Source organism: Anguilla anguilla, chromosome 19 (assembly GCF_013347855.1).
Source record: "Anguilla anguilla isolate fAngAng1 chromosome 19, fAngAng1.pri, whole genome shotgun sequence".
In the NCBI taxonomy this organism is placed as follows: Eukaryota; Metazoa; Chordata; class Actinopteri; order Anguilliformes; family Anguillidae; genus Anguilla; species Anguilla anguilla.
The window spans coordinates 2,064,221-2,086,738 of NC_049219.1; the positions used below are offsets into that span (position 1 = coordinate 2,064,221).

The window sequence follows — 22,518 nt, forward strand, 5'->3', positions numbered from 1 at the left end:
CCCTCTTTGAAAGGGATGTTACAGTCCTTTCAGTTCAGGTTGAAACTATAGTTGCGCTAGGGGGGAATTCCCTTAAAAAACCCAATTTAATTTGGCAGGGAAATATGCATGGCCCTCTTGATCATAGGCTCAAACCACTCCTTTACTAAAAGAACATCCATGTGGCATAACAAACTTAAAAATGGACTAACAACCACTTAATTGGGGAACATGTGGTAATAGTGGTAAGTTTAAATTGAATATAGGTTTGAGGAGGACAATGTCTCTCTTGTGCTAGTGACTAAATTTAAGAACCCCAAAATACCTCAGGTTAACAACCTGTATTACAGGGATGACAAACTCCAGTCCTGGAGGGCTGCCAGTTAAGACCTAGAGAACAAGGTGTGTGTACTCTTTAGCCAGCCAATGACTTAAATTAATCACTTGTAGTGAAACACATCGAAAACAACAGATCACTGACCTGTATAACTGGATTTAAACTTTCAGCCTGAAGAAGCTTTATACGCTTGGGTTGGCCTTGCCTGATCACATTCCTTTTCTGTCAGCCTCTGTTCATTTTTATGATCAGACTGCAGGTGAAGTTCATCTACGGGAAAACAGGAAGGAACTAAAAAATCTTTCAGCTGCCTTGTGGAACCGTAGGCACTTTTTTCCATTTTATATTTTTACAGTACCTTTATTGTATGTATGGCTGACATGTTGGCTAACCTACGCAAGAGGTTAAAACAATGTCAAACAAAAATACACACTATAATAAATAATTTGCGTTTTGACAAAGCCAAAAATGATTCTTAGAAATGTGCTTTATAATTACATGTGGGGTATAGTGGTGGGCAATATGACCTGAAATTCATATGATATCTCTAGATTTTTGAAAATGAAGAATAATACCTTGGATGATATAAAACCTGAAAGATTAGTACATGAGTTGTTTAGGGGTGCGAAACTTCAGCAACCTTATGATACAATATCATCCTGACATTTGAGTCATGATAGCATACTATTGTAATTAGGGGTCCAAGCAGCGAAGCTGGTGGAACCCTATTGTATCTGTTAGGATTATTAGGGGTCCAAGCAGCGAAGCTGGTGGAACCCTATTGTATCTGTTAGGATTATTATTATTATTAGGGGTCCAAGCAGCGAAGCTGGTGGAACCCTATTGTATTTGTTAGGATTATTATTATTATTCTTATTATTTTTCTCTGCTAAAAGTGTCTGAGGCTCAGCAACCATAAGTCCTACAGCAACCAAATTTGGTAGGTGGGTTCCTATGGCCCCCCACTACTCAGGCACTAAATCACTAAAATCACCTATGTTGGCCAGATGGTGGCGCTATAACAAAGGGTTATGCGTAAAAGGCCATAACTCCCACACCATTCGATCAACACAAAACCTCATCGACATATGCATCTGAACGTGCTCTATAACTTTGCCATTGGGACCACCTATGTCCGCCATATTGTTTGCCCGTCATTTTGACTTTTTAGTTGGGGCGTGGAAGCTTTCTCTGCTAAAATGTCTGAGGCTCAGCAACCATAAGTTGTAGACCAAGCAAATTTGGTAGGTGGGTTGCTATGGCCCCACACTACTCAGGCACTACAAATCACCTATGTCGACCAGATGGTGGCGCTATAACAAAGGGTTATGCGTAAAAGGCCATAACTCCCACACAATAAGTCCGATCAACACAAAACTTCATCGATCGATGCATCTGAATGTGCTCTACAACTTTGCCATTGGGAGCACCTATGTCCGCCATATTATTTGCCCGCCATTTGGATGTTTTTATTAGTTGTGGCACGGTAGCGCTGTAGCTCCAAATCCTAAGTGTTACGACATCTAGTAAACTTCTTTACGCCAAGCGACATCCATGGCGACGCAAGTAATCTGACACCGTAGGGTCTAGTTTTTATCAGTGAGGGGAGGGTCTGAACGTCGGGGAAGCAATGGAAGACAGTGCCAGCCAGAGTGCCTGCTAGGCTATTAAAGGTTTGTTAGTAAAAGCTTTTTGAGAGGGTGAATAATTACTTTTCTTTGGCATGGATCCATTTGAAGACAGTATCGGGTGAGTTCGTTAAGTCTTTAAATCTGTCATTATGGTGAGAAAAAGCTAAACCATTTTATTGGTAGTTTTTGAGTTTCTGTGCAAACGCGCGAAAACACGCTGGTATAATAAAACAATGATGGTAATACATATATAGTCCGCTTCGTTCCGTTGCTACCATAACATAACACACTACCTTGTGTCTACAGCTGCAGTTTCTCGCAGCAATTACTAATATTGAATATAAACAAAAGACGCAATTTATGCTGTACTCTGCCAATGTATGAATACATAATACGGTACTCTGAGCGTAGGAAGCAGTTAGCATGGATGGCGAGTTGATATTTCGTTTTTTGGTGCTAAAAGTTTGTTAGTAAAAGCTTTGCGAGGATGAATCATTACTTTTCTTTGGCATGGATCCATTTGAAGACAATATCGGGTGAGTTCGTTTAGTCTTTAAATCCGTCATTATGCTGAGAGAAATTGTATTCTCAATTTAATCTCTAAATTGACTGTAAGCTTAGGGTTGTAACTAGTTAGCTGTTTCGTAGGTGACTTAGTCTTAACTCGTCTTAACTATTGCTTGTATTTTTGCATAGACTGCGTTGTTGCTGTTCTTGTTTGTGTTAGTGTTAATCAGTTTAACCTACAGGGTCCAAGTTGAACTATGCGGTTGTTCCCTGCACTTGCAACGGTACTTCTCTTTAGGGTTTTCGACACACTTGTTCCTGATTATGATTATACACTTTGTTGTATGTCGCTCTGGATAAGAGCGTCTGCCAAATGCCTGTAATGTAATGTAATATTCCGTAGCAACAAGATAAACCCGACATTAGCCCTAAAATATGCCAATACAGCAGTGAAAACGCTGCTCACTGAATAACAAAATAAATGAGACAACATTTTTTTAAATTATAGCATGGCATTCTACAGTCAATATCTGGGACTAAGCATTTAATAAATATACAATCTTACCATTGGTTTTACGCGTAGAGATGTCCCTTTAGCGACTGAGTGGTCATATATTGTCTTGGACATGAAATATACGCGCATATGTGACGCCTGGGTCATCTACCTTCAATAATAGCTGTGCGTAACACCACACCTGTTGCTTACGGCGTTGTCGCCCTTTTTAGTGCAATTTGGCTTGATTGACAATGCATTTATTCAGTAGGTGAGAGTACAAGCTTTCTAACAATGTATAACATGTCTGATTTTGCTTTTGGAATAGCATTTTATAGGTCAGAGTAACCGAAAATTTTCTCATCTGCCAATGTCTAAATAAATAAAATGGTAGGCTGCTCTGCGCGCAGCACACAGGTCGCGAGTTGATATTTCGTCTTTTGTTTCGTTTTTTCTCAATGTCCTATCTATTATTTGAAATGTGTATTATTATTCTATCTGTCTCTGTGGCGCTCTGAAATGTGCATTCTCTGCTAAGCTGAGCAATGGATTGGAATATGTGTCTGACATTCTGTTGCACGGTATACCGAAACTTCAGCACTTTTTCAGTACTATAAAAAAAAAAATGAAACGGTTCACTATTAGAATTTTCTGACGTTCGGTAGTTTTGTCTCAAATGTAAAGGCCAGGGAAATGTGTCACCGGCACTACTGATTGAGAGGATGAAAAGTGTAATTTGTCAGACTCTTCGCTAGATGGCAGTAGCAACTAAGGTTGCCAAGTGAGGTGACGTGCGCTTGTGCATTCCCTTCGGTGATACAGCGCATGCTTCGACTCAATTGACTTCAGTAGAAATAGGTGTTCTAATTTGTAAATATTTTATTATAGGAAGATGCTGTAATGTTATTAAAATATGCTGTTTTTAGATTTATTTAAAAGTGAAAGATCTGTTTAAAGATAATTTACTTTACAATTGTTTAATTATTGAAATATATTTAATATAGTTTTCTATGGTTTAGTGTTGTAACACTATAGGCCTATGCTTATTGATGTGTTGAACAGGCTTCAACTTAAAGGTTGTTAATAAACCAGGTTTTTAATAAACCGTGAAATCGAAAATCAGGTCAACCCTTGTGGACATTACGTTTCTGATCTAGGTATTTTCAGTATCGTTAGGTACCGATTACTGAATCAGTATTGCTTCAGTATCGAGTATCGTGATACTAAACCTGGTATCGGTATCAAAGTCAAAATTTTGGTACCATGACAACACTAGTGTGACACTTTTTTTAGTTGCGTCATGGAAGCGTCGCAGCTGTACATACATGCTGGGCCATCTAAGTGTTACGACATAGTAATGGCCTTTACAGGATGCGGCCAGGACACATCCATGTCGACGCAACTGTCATCCGACAGCGTCTCTTAGCACAAAATTGGCCATAAGTCATCAATTTTTTATACACTCATCATGATATTCAGTAGATATGTTGAGTGAAGGTATCTGATCATGAGGACAAAGTCATTTTAAAATTGCTCCATAGTGGGCGCGATGGTGCCAATGCTTGGACCCCTCCCAACGCCGCTTGCGGCTTTAATTTTCAATTATTCTCTCATTGTTTTTCTTTGTGTCTCGGTATCCCTCCCTGCTCTTGTTTGATTGTGCTTTGAGTTTACCTGTGTCTTGTTATCTTTGTGGCTATTTAAGTTCTCTGTTTTCCTGATTTGGCTGCTGGTTCCTTGTGTTTCTGCCTGAGAGTATCTGCCTGTTTGTTTCAGCCCGCATTGTCTGGCCTTGTTTTTCTTACCTGTTTTCTGTTACCTGTATGAGAGTAAAATCTTTGATTGGATTTGCCTTTTTGGAGTTCCTGGTGTTTTCCCCACTCTCCGTTTGGGTCCTGGTCCCCCGTTACCTGACATATCTTAAATTGCGAGGAATGAAATATCTAACTGAAATTATGACTAAGTCAGAACTAATGTGGAGATATCTCTAATTTGAGTTATGACTAGTCATAATTGAAATGGCGATACAGTATCTGGAATTCAAGTTGTGGATAGTCAAAACTGAATTGTAGATATCTTAATTGGAGGTCCCATACAACTGAATGGCGAAAGTAACTTCAGTCTTACTAGCAAAATGTAATTCGAGATTAAGTTTTTTGATGAGTGAAAATGCAGTTAGAGACAGGGTTCGTACGGTCATGAAAAACCTGGAAAAGTCATTGAAATTTAAAATGCAATTTCCTAGCCCTGGAAAAGTTATGGAAAATAATATTTTTGAAAAGTTTTGGAAAAGTAATGGAAACACAGCTAAAGTTGCATCAAATATAATTACTAATTAATCCAATCATAAAAATAGTATGTATAGTAATAAAACGTAAATTGTCACGTAACCTTCGCGGTATTTTGGTGGTGTGAGAAGTTAATTCAGTCTGGCTCAGTCTGTTTACTGGCACGCCCAACAGGCACGCTTCTGCTAATGTAGCAGTTAGTAAATGTAGGCCCTACTGTGCCGACAGTATGCCAGGGAAGTGCAGCTTCAATAATATATCAGGGCTCGAAATTAACTTTTTTTACTTCGTAGCACTGGTGCTCCCAACTTCAAAAAGTTAGGAGCACTCACCAAAATGTAAGGAGCACCAACAATATATGCAATAGATTTTTTATTGATAAAAAACAACAATATAACAGTACGGTTTACAAGTAACAGTTAAATTGTCACGCATAAAATGTGTCGACTCTTCAAGGAATTGCGTGTTATGCATTCAAACGACAAAGAGCTTCTCGTCACATTAATACCGCTAATTAAATCAACCGCCAGCTAATATTAACCAATTTAAAATCAGCATTAAAGGTAAGAATGTCAAGCTCACGATTGGTTAGAAGGGTTACCGTCAGCTCACAAGGCACATACTGAGTGTACTAACTAGCGAATGTACAGAGAAAGACGTTCGACTGGAAAAACTGACAAAAATGTTAAACTATTCGAATTAAAATATGAGAGAATGTATCTAAGTGTGTCTGTCTGGTGTTTATTTGTTTTAGAGAGGCACCATATGTTTCAGATGCAGACCTAATTTTACTTAGTGTTACAATAAATAATTTTAAATTGTCCCGCTGAGATAAAGTCATTTGTTTTGGTCATGGATATTCAGTTAAAGGTTGTGGAGAAGTCATGGAAAAGTCATTGAAAATCATTGGTGAAAAAGTGTATGAACCCTGTAGATATCTTAAATTAGCTCTTTGACTAATCATAAATCAGTTACAGATACCTGTAATGTGAATCTGGTCAGGCTATTAAATGTTTGCGACACAACTCCTTAATTAGCACTAAACAGGCGCAGAAAACAAACTAAGATTGGGGGAACTGGCGCCCTGTAGTGTGACGGTTGGATTCAGGTAGGGTTGTTGTTTCCCAAAAATATATAAAAATAATTGGCACCCCTAAAGATTCTTATGAATAAAATAAAATCAAACGAAATCTACATCAATATTAAGAGAAACTCTTGTGGCCTTCCATGGCTTCCTGTTTCACTGGAGGATTAAACTGAGAACCTGCTTGTGAAACCCATTTTTCATCTTTGCCGCAGAGAAAGACAAAGAATTGACGAATGAAATGAAAATGGTTGCTGACCTTTGAAAATCAGGCAATTGATCAAAAATAAACTGAAGATGCTAGTTACTACTGTGAGGGCAATAATGAAGTTTAAAACTGCTGGAGGGCAGCATGGTGGTGTGTGTGGAGTTTGCATATTCTCATCCCATGTCTGCATGGGTTTCCTCCCACGGTCCAAAGACATGCAGGTTAAGCTAATTGGAGACACTAAAGTGCTTGAATGTATGAGTGTGTAAGTGCATGGTGTGTGTGCCCTGTGATGGACTGGTGACCTGTTCAGGGTTTTTTCCTGCCTCTTGCCCAATGCATGCTGGGAGAGGCTCCAGCCCCTCTCACAACCATGTCCAGGAATATGATGTAGGATGGATTTAAGGATGCATATACTGAAACGAAAAATACAGTGGTGGATCTTTAATGTTATGGGGCTACTTTGCTCACGCTGGTCCTGGGGCCCTTGTTAAGGAAAGCAGCATCGTGAACTCTACCCAAGTACCAGGACAATTTAGCCCTAAACCTGACTACCTCTGCCAGCAGACTGAAACTAGTGGATCTTTCAGCAAGACAATGACCCCAAATTCACATTAAAATCCACAAATAAAAAGGTTAATGATGCAGAAGCATCATTGTGCAATGGCTACAACAGTCTAAAGACTGCTGAAACTCCCTGAAAACCTGTGACTCAATTGAACAGCACAGCCCATAAGCACGGATCAACAAAGACATCAGGATCTGGAAAGATTGTGGGTGGAGGAAGAGTCTAAGATCCCTCCCAATGTGTTCTCTGGTCTTATAAGACGTTATGTATAAAGACTCAGTGCCATTATCCCTGCGAGGGGAGGGTGCACACAGTACCAAATACAGGGGTGCCAATAATTGTGACGCACAATTTTTGTAAAATTGTTGTATCATCTGAGAAATGTGTCATTTTGGTAGTTTCCATTATATCATTAAATATATTCCATATGTTGGACAAATATACCTCAGCACTGGTAATCTTTATATTCAACGGTCTTAGTAATTGTTATCATGGGTGCAGAATATTTTGGAAGGAATTGTATTACTGTACAAGTTTATGGCTCAGTTAAATTCCAGATTTGTCCCTGTCTGTTCTATGAGATTTGATGTATGTGTGTCGGTGTGTATTATTATGTCTGTGCGTTATCATGTTCTTCTTGTGTGTATTTACAGGTCTGCCAATTTGGGTCAGAACCCACTTATGAATCTGATCTGGTGTGTTCAGGTGTCCTGAGACAGGGGGCGCTGTTTCTAAAATGAGTTCGTCAGAGGAGACTGAGACTGACGATGGAACCCACGGCCTTGCGAGAAAGAGGTAAAAATGCATGAATTAGAGAGTTAATGTGCTGTGAGTTAGAGCTGCAATAAGGGGATGAGTTTAAATGGAAGCTCTGTCTCCATGTGCTGTGAGTTAGAACTGCAGTAAGAGGATGGGTTTAACTGGAAGCCTTGTCTCCATGTGCTGTGAGTTAGAGCTGCAGTAAGAGGATGAGTTTAACTGGAAGCTGTGTCTCCATTAGGGCTGGGCCGAATGCCATTTTTTAGGCTTCGGACATTTGTTGGTGTTTCCAAGCGAAGCTCCGAACGTTCGTTCTCACAAAAACACGGTTAAAAATGAGAAATACCGTAGGCCTATTAGCTTTCATTACCGAAAGCTTCAGTTCATTATACATCCAGTGGGGGGCAACATTGTATAGCCTAGCCGTGAATGAAGGGTTTCAAGTTTCGTATTCCCATTTATTGAAAAGATCAAATAACACAACAGTTATTTCCAAAAGTAAATTTTATTGCACAAAGTCGTTATAAAATCAGCAGATCAGTAGCCTAGTAACAAAAATGTAACAGGTGCAATCTCAGCACGATACAATAAAAAGCAATCACTGTCGGACAAATGGCTCTGGCAAATAAAAATAGCTAGCGGACAAGAAAACATTGTGCATACAACTTAATTAAATAATAAGTAGGCCTAGTTTGGGACATTTTCAAAATGTTTAAATAAACGAATGGCCTCGCTCGGCCGAGGCCATTAATGTAGGCTACGTCTGAATAAATAACCTGACAGTATGAGGACATTATAACGAGCGTCCAAATAAACAAAATAAATAATATAATCAGAAAACATGAACATAAACATAAACAACCATAATCAACATGAACATAGGGACACAGAGTGTCTCGTGACATAGCCTAATAATAAAACAAAGCCTCACCTATACTCTCTTCAGGTTGTGTGCCAAGAAGACTAGTTTGTCCACATTGTTCGGGAGAAGGGAATTCCTGGTCTTATTGATAATATATCCAGCCTTGGAAAATACGCGTTCCGATGGTGTGGAAGTTGCAGGGACGCAAAGGCAGTGTTTCGCTGCCAATGCCAGTTTTGGGTACCAGTCAGAGTTTGCCTTCCACCACGCAAGCAGGCCAGACTTCGCTCTTGACTTGTCTAGAAGGTACTGCTCCATCTCTTTTTTGGCAGAGTCTCGGTCGCCTTCCTCTTTCTCCTCCTCTTCATCCTCTGACTGAAGCAACATTTCGATCTCCTGCTGTTTCAGTTTTTTCGGTGGCGGTGCGGCCCCTGTCTCCTCTACTACTCCGCTTGCATCGTCCTCCACTGTCAGTCGCTGGTGTATATGTCCAGCCAGGAGAACAACCTTGAAATCAAATCATATTTTATTAATCAAATCTGAGAAAACGTTGTGCACAAACAAGACAAAATAGCATGGCATAGCTTTATAGGCCAAATTGTAGCCTGTGTGTGAATATTGGAGCAGCCTGTTTGCGGCATATTAATAGAAAATCTAAAATAAATATAACAAATAGTGTAGCATTTTAAATATTAGTCTAACCTGAATGTATACGAGGTCCTTCTTCTCGTCATTGAGGAATTTGAGATGTTTGAACCTTGGGTTCAGGGCTGCGGAAAGGAGATAGATGCTGCTGGGTTCCAAATTTTGCAGTTCCCATCTGGTGTCTATTTCGGTAATGAGGGTCTTTTTCAGGTCTCTGATAGCAGGGCCTTCTTCCTCCTCCGGTGACAAGTTTCTTCAAGTTGCTTATCATCGGCACCGTTGCTGACCGTTGCTGACCGTTGCTGACAATCACACGGTGTCCTCTTGGGAAAGCAATTCTGTGAGTGTCACTAGAGGCCACAGCACTGGCAGAGGCCTCTGCCAGTGTCTACTGTTCCAAAGTGAGGTCCAGTGTACGATCTCCTTCTTGGTGATCGTGGGATCGGACAACACAGCTGTCACTGGCCATCGTTGGTCCACTAGACGTTCCAACATTGCCAATGTAGAATTCCAACGAGTGGCAACGTCTGGGATTAGTTTGTGTTCTACGATTTTCTGCTGCTTTTGTTTGTCTTTCAGAGCAGCTGTAGCCTTTGCGCTTTTTCGGAAATGCCCGACAAGGTTCCTGCCTGCGGACACTGTGCGATTTACTGTACCTTGTTTTAGGGATGTGTTAATGCACAGCTGTAGTGTGTGTCCCAAGCAGTAGACCCCCTGAATGCTGCCCCACTTTTCCGACTCTTCCTTCAATGTTTCGGTGCACAGCTTCACGTTGCTGGCATTATCATGGACAACTGCTACTCGCTTGTAGTTTGGTATGTCGTAAGCGTCGGCCACTTCACCAAGCCGTCGTGCTATGTTCACGCCAGAGTGTTCCACTTCCAATTCATTTGTTTCCAACACGTATCCCAGTAGTTCCCACTCTTCTGAAACAAAGTGGCAGGTGACAGCCATGTACGCCTCCATCCCCATCGAGGTCCAAATGTCCGTTGTAAGTGCTACTGCGGTGGCGTTTTCAATAAGTGAGAAAACCTTCTCCCGCACTTCCCCGTGCTTCAGGGTCAGGGCATTGGAAATAGTGGACCTTTTGGCCACTGTGTAGCTGGGCATCATTGTCTTCATTAATTTCTTGAACCCCTCACCTTCAACTATATTGATGGGCCTCATGTCCAGGGCAATGAATTCAACAATGCAGTCCACCAACTCACTCTTTCTTTTCTCACTTAGCGGCTTTTGGAACTGAAGCGTCTGCTGCATTGTTGAGGAGGTTGATGATGCTGAGGGCTGTGATACCAGGGGATGCACCTATAATAATAAATTGGCTATAATAATAATAATAATAATAATTATTATTATTATTATTATTATTATTATTATTATTATTATTATTACATTTCTTTGACACCAATGGCCTATACCTTTAACAGCAGTTAGCCAATGCAAAGTTAGCTAGCTAGTTCGTTAACTAACTGCCTAGGCTAGCCTACTAGGCTAGCTACAGGATATCTTTTCACCGACAAATTAATTATAGACATACTTACTGATTTCAAATGAGCAGTCAGATTTGTTGTGCCGCCGTGGTATGCAACTTGCTGGTTACATATTTGACATTGAGCCTTTTTCTTGTCATCGGTAAATTTTAAGTGTTTCCAAACAGCCAATTTTTTCGCAGTTGCCATTGTGCTAATGGACACATGGACTGAAGCGTTTGTAGAGTGAGTGACGTACGTTACGTGCTCTGTCTTTTTTTTTTTTTGGTTATCTAACCTATCCTCAAATTACAAACAATAATGATAATAATAATAATAATAAAAGCCGCAAGCGGCGTTGGGAGGGGTCCAAACATTGGCACTATCGCGCCCCTTATGGAGCAAATTTAAAATGGTTTTGTCCTCATGATCATATAGCTTCACCCAACATATCTACTGAATATCATGATGATTGTATAAAATATTGATGGCCAATTTTGTGCTATGAGACGCTGTCGGATTACTTAGTTGCGTCGCCATGGATGTGTCCTAGCCGCTTGCTGTAAAGGCCTTTACTATGTCGTAACACTTGGATGGCCCGGCGTGTATGTAGAGCTGCAGTGCTTCTGCGCTGCAACTAAAAAAGGCGTTAGACTAATGTTGTCACGATACCAAAATTTTGACTTTGATACCGATACCAGGTTTAGTATCACGATACTCGATACTGAAACGATACTTGAAACTTAAATGATACTGATTCGATACTCGGTACCTAACGATACTGAAATTACCTTAATAGATCAGAAACGTAGTGTCCACAAGGGTTGACCTCATTTTCGAATTCAGGGTTTATTAACAACCTGGGTTATTAACAACCTTTAAGTTGAAGCCTGTTCAACATATTAATAAGCATAGACCTATAGTGTTACAACACTAATAGAAAAATATATTAAATATATTTCAAAATTTAAACAATTGTAAACTAATATAAAATAATCTTTAAACAGGTCTTTCACTTTTAAATAGATCTAAAAACAGCATATTTTAATAACAATACAGCATCTTCCTATAATAAAATATTTCCAAATTAGAACACCTATTGCTACTGAAGTGTACTGAGTCGAAGCTTGCGCTGTATCAACGAGGAGTAATGCACGAACGTACGTCACCTGACTTGGATAACTTAGTTGCTACTGCCATCTAGCGAAGATTCTGACAAATTACACCTTTCATCCTCTCAATCAGTAATGCGAGAGACATTTCCCTGGCTTTTACATTTGACCTAAAAGTACTGAACATCGGAAAATTCTAATACCGAACCGTTTTTTTTTAAGTACCGAGAAGGTATACCGTGCAACACTACGTCAGACACATAGGCCTATTCCAATCCATTGCTCAGCTTAGCAGAGAATGCACATTTCCGAATGCTTCAGACATATAAAATAATACATGTTTCAAATAATAAATACGATATTGAAAAAAAGGAAACAAAAAACGAAATATCAACTCGCCGTCCTTGCTACCTGTGCGCTGCCCGCAGAGTAGGCTACCGTATTATTTATTTTGACTTTGGCAGACTACAGCATCAATTGCGTCTTTTGTTTATATGCAATATTAGTAATTGCAGCGAGAAACTCCAGCTGTAGACCCAAGAAAGCTTGTTATATTATGGTAGCAAATGGAACGAACCGAAATATTTTGAGCAGTAATACTTACATAGCAATGATGAAATTTTATGTGTTCAGTAGATAAAGGCAGAGGCAGTAAAGAAATGATAGTCCTATCCGCTTCTGTTTTGCTCCAGAAAACGATGTCAGATAGGTCTATCAGCAAACATATGGCTTAGCTATGCCCAGAAGTCCTCAACAATAATAGTATTTTCCAAGAAATAATGAAAAATTGTTGACAACGTTTTGTTAGGTGCAGCCCCAGAGTGAATGCGTAAGTGAATGCGATGATAAGACTTTTTTCGGTTACGATGACCGATAAAATGCGATTCCAGAAGCAAAATCAGACATGTTATACATAGTTAGAAAGCTTATACTCTCACCTACTGAATAAATGAATTGTCAATCAAGCCAGGCTGTACAAAAAAGGGCGGCAACGCTGTAAACAACAGGTGTGGTATTTTTGAAGGTACCCAGGCATCACAGATGCATGTATATTTCACAAACGGATTGTCCAAGACAATATATGACCACTCAGTCTCAAAAGGTACATCTCTACACGTAAAACCAATGGTAAGGTTGTATATTTATTCAATATTTAGTACCAGACATTGACTGTAGAATGACATGGTGTCATTTTTTAAAACGTTGTCTCGTTTATTTTGTTACTCAGTGAGCAGCCTTTTCACTGCCGTATTGGCATATCTTAGGGCTATTGTCGGGTTTATCTTGTTGCTGTGACGGAATACGATTTTTCAGTGGTGAAAGAATATTTTTGTGAATGCCCAGATAGACAATATTTTCCATTATGAAGTTCATATCCTCCCCTCACTGATAAAAACTAGACCCGACAGTGTTGGATTACGTAGTTGCCTCGCCATGGATGTCTTCTAGCCGCTTGCCGTAAAGGAGTTTACTAGATGTCGTAACACTTTAGATTTGGAGCAACAGCTCTTCCGCAATGCAACTAATAAAAAAGTGTAAATGGCGGGCAAACAATATGGCAGACATAAGTCCCAAAAGCATTGGTCCCAATAGCAAAGCTGTAGAGCACATTCAGGTGCATAGGTCGATGAAGTTTTCTGTTGATCTGACTTTTGGTGTGGGAGTTATGACCTTTTAAACATGACCCTTTGTTATAGCGCCACCATCTGGCCGACATAGGTCATTTGTAGTGTCTGAGTAGTGGGGGGCCATAGGAACCCACCTACCAAATGTGGTTGGTCTAGGACGTATGGTTGTTGAGCCTCAGACACTTTTAGCGGAGAAAAAAAAAATAATAATAATAATAATCCTAACAGATACAATAGGATTCCACCAGCTTCTCTGCTTGGACCCTTAATAATAATAATAATAATAATAATAATAATAATAATTTAAAAAACGAATCATCCAAATCCTGCATCGAGATTCGAATGCCAATATACTGAATGAATTCCAAATCCTTCGAACGTTCGGGGCCAGCCCTAGTCTCCATGTTAGAGCTGCAGTAAGACGATGAGTTTAACTGGAAGCTCTGTCTCCATGTGCTGTGACTTAGAGCTACAGTAAAAGGATGAGTTTAACTGGAAGCTCGGTCTCCATGTGCTGTGAGTTAGAGATGCAGTAAGAGGATGAGTTTAACTGGAAGCTCTGTCTCCATGTGCTGTGAGTTAGAGCTGCAGTAAGAGGATGAGTTTAACTGGAAGCTTTGTCTCCATGTGCTGAGTTATCCTGCTTTCACACAGCGAGCAACTGGGTTGATGGGTTGCTCAAGTTTACTAGGCTGAGGGAGGGGCAGGAGCTTCCCTTTGTATCCTCTTTGGGGTTCTGTGCAACTACATATTTTTGAAGAGAAATAATAGCGTAACAAAAGACGCATATTTGCCATATAGCCAAATGTCATCTCTTTTTGTTTCTATAGTTATGTCAGACACTGATAAATATTTTTTATTGCTACCTCGTTGGCCATATAGCTCTCTATATCTCTCTCACTAGTTAGCAACCTAGCTAGTGACCTGTCTATCCCTCTCACTAGCTGGCTAGCAATCTCTCCATATCTCTCTCACTAGTCAGCTGCCTAGCTAGCGATCTCTTTATCTCACAGACTAGCTTGCTAGCAAGCAAGCTGAAACTGCCATCCAAGTGTCATTTTCAGATGCTTATCCCTGTACTCTTTTTTTAAAAACGTTGTATAACACCGGGTGTAATTGTACCATAATGATAAGTTGTTCGCCAATTTTTCTCACTGAGCGGGATAATAATTTGCGAATTGGTATCATATCGGTTGGAGAAATAGGAAGCCTGAAACCCTGATTGGCTGTTGACGGGCGATGCCAGCAAAAAGTTATACTGTGAGCAACATTTTTAGGGCAACTTTGGTTGCTCAGTTGCCCAGTTGCTCGTGTTTCTGGGCCTTGATCAGCTACATAGCGAATGAATGGACTTCCAGCAACTCATCAACCGAGTTACTCACTGTGTGAACGCACTATTACAGCTGTAGTAAGAGGATGAGTTTAACTGGAAGCTCTGTCTCCATGTGCTGTGAGTTAGAGCTGCAGTAAGAGGATGATTTTAACTGGAAGCTCTGTCTCCATGTTCTGTGAGTTAGAGCTGCAGTAAGAGGATGAGTTTAACTGGACGCTCTGTCTCCGTGTGCTGTGAGTTAGAGCTGCAGTATGAGGATGAGTTTAACTGGAAGCTCTGTCTCCATGTGCTGTGAATTAGAGCTGCAGTAAGAGGATGAGTTTAACTGGAAGCTCTGTCTCCATGTGCTGTGAGTTAGAGCTGCAGTAAGAGGATGAGTTTAACTGAAAGCTCTGTCTCCATGTTTTGTTCACAGGGTTCGGGTAGAGAGGGCTGGGTCACCTGTACCCAGCTGTCTGTCTATGAAGAGTGACCATTCAATGATTAGTCCAATCAACTTAAGAGGAGAGGTCACAGGTGATCAAAGGTAATGAACCACGTTCGTATTGAATTAGACCTGCAGCAAGAGGATGAGTTTAACTGGAAGCTCTGTCTCCATGTGCTGTGAGTTAGAGCTGCAGTAAGATGATGAGTTTAACTGGAAGCTCTGTCTCCAGGTGCTGTCAGTTAGAGCTGCAGTAAGAGGATGAGTTTAACTGGAAGCTCTGTCTCCATGTGCTGTGAGTTAGAGATGCAGTAAGAGGATGAGTTTAACTGGAAGCTCTGTCTCCATGTGCTGTGAGTTAGAGCTGCAGTAAGAGGATGAGTTTAACTGGAAGCTCTGTCTCCATGTGCTGTGAGTTAGAGAGCTGCAGTAAGAGGATGAATTTAACTGGACGCTCTGTCTCCATGTGCTGTGAGTTAGAGATGCAGTAAGAGGATGAGTTTAACTGGAAGCTCTGTCTCCATGTGCTGTGAGTTAGAGCTGCAGTAAGAGGATGAGTTTAACTGGAAGCTCTGTCTCCATGTGCTGTGAGTTAGAGAGCTGCAGTAAGAGGATGAATTTAACTGGACGCTCTGTCTCCATGTGCTGTGAGTTAGAGATGCAGTAAGAGGATGATTTTAGCTGGAAGCTCTGTCTCCTTGTGCTGTGAATTAGAGCTGCAGTAAGAGGATGAGTTTAACTGGAATCTCTGTCTCCATGTGCTGTGAGTTAGAGAGCTGCAGTAAGAGGATGAATTTAACTGGACGCTCTGTCTCCATGTGCTGTGAGTTAGAGATGCAGTAAGAGGATGATTTTAACTGGAAGCTCTGTCTCCTTGTGCTGTGAATTAGAGCTGCAGTAAGAGGATGAGTTTAACTGGAAGCTCTGTCTCCATGTGCTGTGAGTTAGAGCTGCAGTAAGAGGATGAGTTTTACTGGAAGCTCGGTCTCCATGTGGTGTGAATTAGAGCTGCAGTAAGAGGATGAGTTTAACTGGAAGCTCGGTCTCCATGTGGTGTGAATTAGAGCTGCAGTAAGAGGATGAGTTTAACTGGAATCTCTGTCTCCATCTGCTGTGAGTTAGAGAGCTGCAGTAAGAGGATGATTTTAACTGGAAGCTCTGTCTCCTTGTGCTGTGAATTAGAGCTGCAGTAAGAGGATGAGTTTAACTGGAAGCTCTGTCTCCATGTGCTGTGAGTTAGACCTGCAGTAAGAGGATGAGTTTAACTGGAAGCTCTGTCTCCATGTGCTATGAGTCAGAGCTGCAGTAAGAGGATGAGTTTAACTGGAAGCTCTGTCTCCATGTGCTGTGAGTTAGAGCTGCAGTAAGAGGATGAGTTTAACTGGAAGCTTTGTCTCCATGTGCTGAGTTATCCTGCTTTCACACAGCGAGCAACTGGGTTGATGGGTTGCTCAAGTTTACTAGGCTGAGGGAGGGGCAGGAGCTTCCCTTTGTATCCTCTTTGGGGTTCTGTGCAACTACATATTTTTGAAGAGAAATAATAGCGTAACAAAAGACGCATATTTGCCATATAGCCAAATGTCATCTCTTTTTGTTTCTATAGTTATGTCAGACACTGATAAATATTTTTTATTGCTACCTCGTTGGCCATATAGCTCTCTATATCTCTCTCACTAGTTAGCAACCTAGCTAGTGACCTGTCTATCCCTCTCACTAGCTGGCTAGCAATCTCTCCATATCTCTCTTACTAGTCAGATGCCTAGCTAGCGATCTCTTTATCTCACAGACTAGCTTGCTAGCAAGCAAGCTGAAACTGCCATCCAAGTGTCATTTTCAGATGCTTATCCCTGTACTCTTTTTTTAAAAACGTTGTATAACACCGGGTGTAATTGTACCATAATGATAAGTTGTTCGCCAATTTTTCTCACTGAGCGGGATAATAATTTGCGAAATGGTATCATATCGGTTGGAGAAATAGGAAGCCTGATACTCTGATTGGCTGTTGACGGGCGATGCCAGCAAAAAGTTATACTGTGAGCAACATTTTTAGGGCAACTTTGGTTGCTCAGTTGCCCAGTTGCTTGTGTTTCTGGGCCTTGATCAGCTACATAGCGAATGAATGGACTTCCAGCAACTCATCAACCGAGTTACTCACTGTGTGAACGCACTGTTACAGCTGCAGTAAGAGGATGAGTTTAACTGGAAGCTCTGTCTCCATGTGCTGTGAGTTAGAGCTGCAGTAAGAGGATGAGTTTAACTGAAGGCTCTGTCTCCATGTTTTGTTCACAGGGTTCGGGTAGAGAAGGCTGGGTCACCTGTACCCAGCTGTCTGTCTATGAAGAGTGACCATTCAATGATTAGTCCAATCAACTTAAGAGGAGAGGTCACAGGTGATCAAAGGTAATGAACCACGTTCGTATTGAATTAGACCTGCAGCAAGAGGATGAGTTTAACTGGAAGCTCTGTCTCCATGTGCTGTGAGTTAGAGCTGTAGTAAGAGGATGAGTTTAACTGGAAGCTCTGTCTCCATGTGCTGTGAGTTAGAGCTGCAGTACGAGGATGAGTTTAACTGGAAGCTCTGTCTCCGTGTGCTGTGAGTTAGAGCTGCAGTAAGAGGATGAGTTTAACTGGAAGCTCTGTCTCCATGTGCTGTGAGATAGAGCTGCAGTAAGACGATGAGTTTAACTGAAAGCTCTGTCTCCATGTTTTGTTCACAGGGTTCGGGTAGAGAGGGCTGGGTCAACTGTACCCAGCTGTCTGTCTATGAAGAGTGACCATTCAATGATTAGTCCAATCAACTTAAGAGGAGAGGTCACAGGTGATCAAAGGTAATGAACCACGTTCGTATTGAATTAGACCTGCAGCAAGAGGATGAGTTTAACTGGAAGCTCTGTCTCCATGTGCTGTGAGTTAGAGCTGCAGTAAGATGATGAGTTTAACTGGAAGCTCTGTCTCCAGGTGCTGTCAGTTAGAGCTGCAGTAAAAGAGTTTAGCTAAGTTGTGTCTCATGATTTATTCACAGGATTCACTGCTCAGATAAACTGTTCTCCTCAAAACAGGTATGAAATGTTCTTTTTCTATTTTAATATTTGAAGTTAATATGACTTTCAGACGGTCAGATTGAATATCCATTCAGGTTTATTAAAGTTTATAAAAAGTGCTCTGGCCCTCTTTGGCTCACAGAAAGACTGGATTCTTTTTTAGGATCCATAAACGATGGCAGTGGATGACTCCAAACAGATTGTTTTAAAGTTCAAAGGCTTTATTTGTCACATGCATATACATACATATAAGTTTTATTTCACACTGAGACAGCACACCTCTTCATGTGTTTATTTCACTCTGATACAGCACACCTCTTCATGTGTTTATTTCACTCTGAGACAGCATACCCTCTTCATGTGTTTATTTCACTCTGATACAGCACATCTCTTCATGTGTTTATTTTACACTCTGATACAGCACACCTCTAAATGTGTTTATTTCAGTCTCTCCTGCGCACTCTGATGAAGCTGAAGAAGACTGAAAAGTTGAAACTGTTTCAGAGCCATCTGAGTCAGGATTGCCCAGAATGCTTTAATAGTAGAAGAACAGAAGATCCTTCTGTACTGGATACGTTTATGAAGATGAAGGAATTGTTCAAGAGTCATCAAATTGCTGATTACCCAGAATGCACTGAGAGAGGGCAGGAGGATCCTGAAGCCCTGTACATAGTTGAGAAGATGCTGGAGACCTGTGGCATTGAGAGGTCTCTGAAGATCACACTCCATATCCTGAGGAACATGAAGAAGAAGGATGTCACTGACCCACTGGAGAGAGATGAGCAGCACAGTAAGAATTTTCTCTCATTGCTACTGTGGCCATTAGAATGCTGAAATGAGTTTAGCCAACAAATATAACAGAGTACAAAATAACAGAGTACTGATTTATAGTATTCACACTTTGATAATAGTGTTTTACATCAACAGTCTTGCATATAAAAAACATCACTCAGCATGTACAGGAAGGCATTTCAATTCAGATATAGCATCCAGCAGTAATAATGGGGGCAATCAAATGCACATGAGATTAAATGTTTCCGAAAGACTTTAAAACCAGGAGCCTTGGGATCAAAAGCCAGTTACTAAACCACTGTCCCATCAGACTGACTGCCCTGAGGTTTTATCCTGGATTAAAGAGCACCGATCATAATAATTATAAGATAATTAAATTACTGCATGACCCATGAAGACCATATTTACCATAAAGACACATCATACTATGAACAATTTAGATATTGAATGTTGAAATGGAAATGAATCCTTGTTATGTTTTCATTGTTGTGTGTACAACAGTTTGTGAGAAGTGTGAAACACTACTAGAGGTATGGGCAACACTTTACTTGAAGGTGCAGTTATAGCATATAGGGCATATCTTCATGATACATAACAAATAAACCTTGCCTGTTAATTTCACAATGTGTCCTCATGATACAGAATTATTTCATATTAACAGAAGAGATGTAACAGGGCTGGCCTTGTTTCGCATGTGTAATCAAAAATATTGTTAACTGTTCCATGTTTCCTACATTGGCGTTAATCAGTAATAACCTCTTGTTACCAAATTAGTTACAATTTAACTACATAGGTATAGCTACAACTTAATGTGCAACACTTTCAGAGCTGTGTAAAACATTGTGAAAACTTTCTGCATAAGTATTTTTTTGTCTATTTCTGTTATTTTAAACATTGGTTCTCATATTTCCTCTCCTCAGATGAATTCAAAGAAAGAGCCCAGCAGGCACTGAAAACTCATCTGAAGAAGAGGTTTGAATGCATATTTGAAGGTTTAGCAAAGCAGGGCCACCCAACCCTCCTCAATGAGATCTATACAGAGCTCTACATCACAGAGGGGGGAAGTGGGGGGTCAATGATGAACATGAGATCAGACAGATTGAGATAGCATCGAAGAGACAAACCACACATGAGACTGCAATCATCTGCAATGACATCTTTAAGCCTTCACCTGGACAAGAGAAACCAATCAGAACTGTGCTTACAAAGGGCATCGCTGGCATTGGGAAAACAGTCTCTGTGCAGAAGTTCATTCTGGACTGGGCAGATGGAAAAGCCAATCAGGACATTGATTTCATCTTCACTCTTCCTTTCCGAGATCTGAATCTGAAAAAGGAGAGAGAATTTAGTCTCATGGAACTTCTGCAGCAATACTTTCCACAACTGAAAGAGATCAAAAGTTTTGAAGATGATGAAGTCAAAGTTGTGTTCATCTTTGATGGTCTGGATGAGTGTCGACTTCCTCTAGATTTCCAAAGCAATGAGATTTGCTGTGATATAACAGAGTCATCATCATTGGATGTGCTGCTGACCAACCTCATTAAGGGGAATCTGCTTCCCTCTGCCCTCCTCTGGATCACCTCCCGACCAGCAGCAGCCAATCAGATCCCTCCTGAGTGCGTCCACCAGGTGACAGAGGTACGAGGATTCAATGACCCACAGAAGGAGGAGTACTTCAGGAAGAGAATCAGAGATCGGAACAAGGCCAGCAAAATTATCTCACACATAAAGTCATCCAGGAGTCTCTACATCATGTGTCACATACCAGTCTTCTGCTGGATTTCTGCCACTGTACTGGAGACAATGTTGGGTAAAGTAGCAATGAGAAACTGCCCAAAACTCTGACTGAAATGTACACACACTTCCTGCTCATTCAGACTAATGTGAAGAATGAGAAGTATCATGGCACCAATGAGACAACCCCAAAGAAAATGTCAGCATCAAATACAGAAATCATCCTGAAACTGGGGCAGCTGGCTTTACTACAGCTGGAAAGGGCAATCTGATATTCTATGAAGAGGACCTGAGAGAGAGTGGCATTGATGTCAGTGAAGCTTCAGTGTACTCTGGGGTGTGCACAGAGATCTTTAAAGAGGAGTGTGGGTTGGGTGAGGAGAAGGTCTACTGCTTTGTGCATCTGAGCATTCAGGAGTATCTGGCTGCCTTGTTTGTGTTTCATTCATGTGTGAATGAGAACAGAAATGTACTCAGAGCAAAAGAATCAAAACCGCGCAGTGACAGAGTGCAGCTGTCTGAGTTACACACGACTGCAGTGGATCAGGCCTTAGGGAGTAAGAATGGACACCTGGACCTTTTCCTCAGATTCCTTCTAGGCCTCTCTCTGGACTCCATTCAGACTCTATTAGGAGGAATACTGACACAGACAGGAAGCAGATCACCTGTACCAGGTCCACAGACACAGACAGGAAGCAGATCACCTGTACCAGATTGGATAAAAGCACTATATAAATACAGTCCATTTACCATTTACCATTTAGATCCACAGACACAGACAGGAAGCAGATCAGAGAGCATTGAGAAAACAGTATTGTACATAAAGGAGAGGATCAAAAAAGAATCTTCAGCAGAGAGGACCATAAATCTTTTCCACTGTCTCAATGAACTGAATGACAACTCTCTAGTGGAGAAAATCAAGAATTTACAGAGATCAGGAGAACTCTCTAATGAAAAGCTGGAACCACACCAATGTTCAGCCATGGCCTTTATGTTACTGATGTCAGAGGAGATCCTAGATGAGTTTGACTTGAAGACCTACAACACATCAGCAGCAGGTTATCAGAGACTGCTACCAGTAGTCAGGAACTGCAGGAAGGCCATGTGAGTATGGTGTAATAATTAAAGTAGATAATGACAGCATGTTTTTATAAACACTTCATAGTTAAAGTGAAAATAGAATACAATAAAATTGTCAGGCAAGTGAGAATTATGATTTTTGAGTCAAGCTATTTTAACAGATTGTGCCCTCATTTAATGAATACAGAAGTACCATCAAATGTAAAAAATGTATCCAACATGTAAAATGTATTTTATTAGATTTAATTTACATATTATCATTAAAGATACCAGTTATTAAATACATCATGAATTCCTTGTTAGGCAAACCAATGTGATGGATCAATAATGGTCCAAACATACAACTCGCAGATTTAAATGAAGAGAGGGTATAGTATGTTACAGTATTAAGATGAACATATTCCCCATCAAATAAAAAAATACAAGCTACACTTCCTTTACACAAAATTAGACAGACATGGAAAATAAATAATATAATTGTGAAAAAAATGAATGAAAGGGACCGCAGAACCACAGCTTGTCTGTCCCACTGTGACCCAGGATG

At 40.6% G+C, this 22,518-nt stretch overlaps 1 protein-coding gene and 1 long non-coding RNA gene across 2 annotated transcripts in view; both read left to right on the plus strand.

Moving 5' to 3' along the window:
* LOC118218891 overlaps positions 1–22,518 on the plus strand; it is a 217,111-nt gene that overhangs the window by 130,283 nt on the left and 64,310 nt on the right. The gene's annotated exons all lie outside the window — the stretch shown is intronic.
* On the plus strand, positions 21,507–21,728 carry LOC118218956. Its single transcript, XR_004763599.1, has 2 exons — positions 21,507–21,568; positions 21,659–21,728. It is a non-coding gene; the product is annotated as an uncharacterized LOC118218956 (long non-coding RNA).